General features: G+C 37.1%; 1 long non-coding RNA gene across 1 annotated transcript; it reads right to left on the bottom strand.

Annotated features, from left to right (window-relative positions):
• Positions 1 to 681: 681 nt before the first annotated feature.
• LOC129053019 (uncharacterized) lies at positions 682 to 4,530 on the bottom strand. The gene is made up of 3 exons (XR_008518140.1): positions 4,212 to 4,530; positions 3,788 to 3,840; positions 682 to 1,823 (listed from the first exon to the last, which is right to left on the bottom strand). It is a non-coding gene; the product is annotated as an uncharacterized LOC129053019 (long non-coding RNA).
• Positions 4,531 to 5,317: the final 787 nt, after the last annotated feature.

Below are 5,317 nucleotides of genomic sequence, written 5' to 3'. Positions count from 1 at the left end.
CTCATTTGTGCCTTTTCAAAGCAATTTTTCTTACCTTATTTAATTTTTGTGTCATAAAAATATTGAAGGTAGAGGGAAGGTGTTATCTTTGTTTTTAAAAAGTATAAATTTAAGGTACAAAGCGAGCAAGTAAGTAACCAACAACACCAAATTAGAATTGCAGCCATGAAATTTGGTCCACACAACCAGGGTGCAAAAATGTCACATTTCTTTCTCTTTTTTTGGCAATGATTTATTGAATATGGCACCAAAAGCACAAACAACAAAAGAAAAAAGAGGTAAGCTGGACATTATGAAAATTCAAAACTCTTGTATATCAAAGAATACCAACAGAGTGATAAGGCAATCCATGAAATAAAAAGAAACATTTTTAAATATTATATCTGATAAGGAATTGATATCCATAATATATAAGGAACTCCTACCACACAACAACAAAAGCAAACAACCTGATTTTATTTTATTTTATTTTATTTTATTTTATTTTATTTTATTTTATTTTAAGTTCTGGGGTACATGTGCAGAACGTACAGGTTTGTTACATAGGTAGACATGTGTCATGGTGGTTTGCTGCACCCATAAACCCATCACCTACATTAGGTATTTCTCCTAATGCTATCCCTCCCCCAGACCCCCACCCCCTGACAGGCCCTGGTGTGTGATGAGCCCTGCACCCCCATGTCCATGTGTTCTCATTGTTCAACTCCCACTTATGAGTGAGAACATGCAGTGCTTCCTTTTCTGTTCTTGTGTTAGTTTGCTGAGAATGATGATTTCCAGCTTCATCCACATCCCTGCAAAGGACATGAACTCATCCTTTTTTATGGCTGCATAGTATTCCATGGTGTATATGTGCCACATTTTCTTTATCCAGTCTATCATTGACGGGCATTTGGGTTGGTTCCAAGTCTTTGCTATTGTGAACAGTGCTGCAATAAACATACGTGTACATGTGTCTTTATAGTAGAATGATTTATAATCCTTTGGGTATATACCTAGTAATGGGATTGCTGGGTCAAATGGTATTTCTAGTTCTAGATCCTTGAGGAATTGCCACACTGTCTTCCACAATGGTTGAACTGATTTACACTTCCACCAACAGCGTAAAAGCGTTCCTATTTCTCCACATCCTCTCCAGCATCTGTTGTTTCCTGACTTTTTAATGATCGCCATTCTAACTGGCAAAAAATGTCACATTTCTTTATATCCCTACAACAAAATTCAATCTGCTCTGAGGCTTTCACCTTTCCAGCTGGCTAAAAATTCAATCTCCCTCATGGTTTTTAGCTCCTTCTGTCAAGGTTGTATGAAGACCCTAGCAAATGATACCCAGAACACAACTTTCAGTGTAGGTCCTATGCCCTTTTGTGCATACCCAACATTGTTGATATGTTTGTCCGGCAAATCCCCTTAAAGTTAGACGGGGTAGTTGCTTCTGTGCCACTCTTGCACATTGGTGGTGATAGCGCAGTGTTTTGGCTGAGGTTGGCATCCTCACGGACTAGCATTCAGACTTTCTTAAGTGTACCATGTCTCCATTCTCTCTTGAGATCTTGTATCTTCTTTAGTACACTAAAAGGCAGCAAAAGTAGTCCTTGATGCTCATGGAATCTACCATTACTCCCATTTCCTCTCTTGTCCCGGAGAAGCTCAACTTCTATGTCAGACAGCTTCTCCCACCTCTACTCAAAAGCATTCACCTGTTAACCCTCTGGGACAAATCAGCATACTTTTCCTCAACGAACCTAGGCTTCTGAAATCAAAAGCTCTGGATTCAGGTGATCTTCCTGAACTTCTGATTTTGACCTTGCAAGCAAAAGCACCTAAGAAAGGGGAACAGAAAGGCTTGTCTATGTTTTGATTTGTAGGAGGGAAAAAGATCTACAACAACAAGGACAAATTATTTAAAAATAATATTTGAAGACATAATCCTTCCCCAAGCCCTGCTACATTTCTTAACGGGAGTTTTTAATTTGAGGCATGGTACCAGTAAGCAGCAGTAATCATGGATCTACATTTTTGTAGTTAATTTCAATATTGCATGTATTTATTGAACACACACAATGCTACTACTACTACTGTACTATGTATTGTATGGCATATTTAAGAAGAAAAAAATATATTCTTTTGTCTTTGAGATGTAAAGAAATGAATCCACAATATGCTCTTTGACAGTATGTTGCTGGTAACTTTCAGATCCCACTACCTAAGGGGCTAAAATTTTCTTTTCTTTAGAATATGAAAAAAGTTATTTCATAGATATAATTATTTTATTTAGAGAATGCCCTTTATGGAGAGTATTTTCCTTTTTTATTTTCTACTTCTTGTAGTTACTCAAGAAACATTATATGGTAGTCATGGGGCCAGGGACATAAAGATTCACAACATTGTCCTTGTCCTCAAGGAAGGGAGACTAGGTGGCAGAAGGGAATAGATCTATAATATCACAGTAGCCTGATAAAGGAGACAATATTTAATTTAGCACTTAAAGGATGAATTGAAGTTTATTAATAAAGAAGTGGAGAGGAACATTCCAAAAAGAGGAAACATCATGGGTAAAGAAGGGAATAAAATAAATTTCCTAAAATAAAAATAGAGAAGTGAAAATACATAGCATACTCAAGGAACTGCCAATAATCTGACCAGAGTACAAAGTCTTGGGGGAAGGATAATGGTGAAAGACAAGGCTAGATAACTAGTCTGGAGCGTGATTGTAAATGTTCCTATATGCAATGCTAGAGAGTCTGGGGTTCTCCTTATAGACCATGAGAAATTAACCAAAGGTTTTAAGCAGGAAAGTGATAAGATCAGAACAATCTTTTCTGAATATTCCTTCTGACGGAGGTGCCAAAAATAGACTGAATATAGAGAGAGTAGTCACATGGCTCTCAGTAGGAGCTGATGAAATAAGGCAATAGAAGTGCAATGGATTTAAGGTAATATTGATGGACTTAGTATGAGAATGAGAGATAAGTAAGAGTTAAAGATGACTCCCAGGCCTGGGTAATCAGGTAGATAGAGAGGCCATTAACCAAAATAGGGAATACCTAAGAAGGCCAGGGTTGTGTATAATAAGTTTTTGTCTCAGATAAGTTGAATTTCAGGTGTCTTTGGGATATCCATGTGACACTATCTAGTAAGCCAATTGAAAACTCAGCCTGCAGCTTGGTTAGAGAAGTCAGGGTTGGAGTTAAGATATTTGGGATTCATCAGCATACAGATGTTGAGTAAATTGATGGCAATAAATGCAGAGCAAAAGGAAAAGTCTGAGGATAGAGGCCTGAAGGACAGGTAGCTGGAGTAAGAGAAGACCCTAAAAGAGTTTGGGGTTCTCCTTATAGACCATGAGAAAGAAAGCAACAATCAGATGAGGGCTATTAGAGAAACATAGGAGAAGAGAGGTCCTCAAACGAAGGGGTGGTCTTTAGTAAACACAGAGTAGAGGTCTGATAGGACAAGGACAAGATAGGGCCATTCTTGTGGGCAATTTAGACATCACTGGTGACTTTTGTTGGAGCAGTAGTAGGGGCATAAGTCAAATTGCTGTGGTTTGAGGGCTAAAGAGATGAGGAGAGTGGAAACAGTATATGAGAGTTATTCTTTCAAGTAGGCTGGCAGTAAACAGAAAGTGAGAAATAAGTTGGCAACACAGTAGGCAAAGGTAATATGGAAGAATGTCTATGGAGAGTGAGAGTGAAGAAATGAGAGAGAAAAATGTTAATGCATGGAGTCAAATCTCAGACAAGTTAGTGGAAGATGGGTTTTAGTCCAATACTTCTCAAACTACCTGTGGTGAAGGATCAGGTTTTCAAATTTTCAAGCTGTTGCAGATTGGTACTTCTGTGAAATATAATAAAAATGAGTTACTAGAAAAAATGCAGTACAGAAACAAAGACATTCAAAATATAAACCCCAATTTTTCATTATTAGAGCCAATGAACATAAAATTAATTTATCAAATTGCTATGGAAGTTTCTAAATTCTTACTCTCAATTTCAGTGCTTATGCTGTTGTAGATCAGTATCAGTTTGAGGATTGGAAGGGGTCCATGACCACACCTTGAGTAACACTATTCTAGACCATAGGTAGAAAGAGCAGGAAAGGAGGTAAGAAAGAACATCCCTTCTTCCAAGAGAGGAGGGAAGCAGGAAAAGGATGAAAAACAGAGAAAACTTTGGAATGAAATGAAGAAGGGTTGAATGGATTCTCACCTGAAAGTCGTCTTTTTTGTCGTGAAGTAGGAAGCTTCATTTTCTGAAATGATTAAAAGATGAAGAGGTTGGAGTGGGAGGATTGAAGTGTAGTAACGGGTTGAAACAGCTGCTGTGGGAAATCAGAAAGGGAACTGAATAAAGATGAATTAAAGATTTGTAGAACAATAGAGAAGGCCCAGCTGAGGCTGAAAATCATAATTTTTTTTATGGAGCCAATCAGCTCAATTTTGTGATTTATTTTTTCTAACAGTTTTACATCCTCAGAGCAGGAGTAGAGAAAACATATGGTACAATACTGGTACTATGGTGGACTAGATATACAAACTGTCCCAGGAAAAACACTTAAAAATGCTTAAAAGCACTTAAAAACATGAAATTCATTTATGTTTCATATACACCTTAAACACATAGCCTGAAGGTAATTTTATACAATATTTTAAATAATTTTGTGCATGAAACAAAGTTTGTATACATTGAACAAAGCAAAGGTGTCATTATTTCAGCAACCCAGGTAGACAATCTGTGGTTGTTTGGCATCACCATTCATTCCTGACTCTGAATTTATATGCTACTGATAAGCAATCATTTTCTTACACTTATTCTCACATAAGTATTAACAGTTTTAAAAAATGACATACCATTAATATAGTGAAAAATTATGTGTTCAGTGTAATGAAGTAGCACAGTGGCATCACCAGAATACCAGGATCAGCTGTTAAACAACAAACAATGGCAAGCTTTCCGTCTCCACCTACAATGCTGTGCTTTGATTAAAAGGTTACTGTACATTGTATTTCATTTTTTTTAAGGTGAGAAGACACAGAAACAGTTGAAGGACCAGGAAGTGGGTCCTATAAAGATGAGAAGGTGTTCTGCTGGATGGCTTTAAAAAAATATTTCCTCCAAAGTCATCTGCCTGATTAACAATGGATTTTTTCTAAAACAATCCCATCAAAAAGTGGGCGAAGGATATGAACAGACACTTCTCAAAAGAAGACATTTATGCGGTCAAGAAACATGAAAAAAAGCTCATCATCACTGACCATTAGAGAAATGCAAATCAAAACGGCAATGAGATACAATTTCATGCCACTTAGAATGGA

Source organism: Pongo abelii, chromosome X (genome assembly GCF_028885655.2).
Source record: "Pongo abelii isolate AG06213 chromosome X, NHGRI_mPonAbe1-v2.0_pri, whole genome shotgun sequence".
Lineage (NCBI taxonomy): Eukaryota > Metazoa > Chordata > Mammalia > Primates > Hominidae > Pongo > Pongo abelii.
The sequence above is the reverse complement of the archived record's forward strand: the minus strand, read 5'-3'. Positions and strand labels throughout refer to the sequence as shown.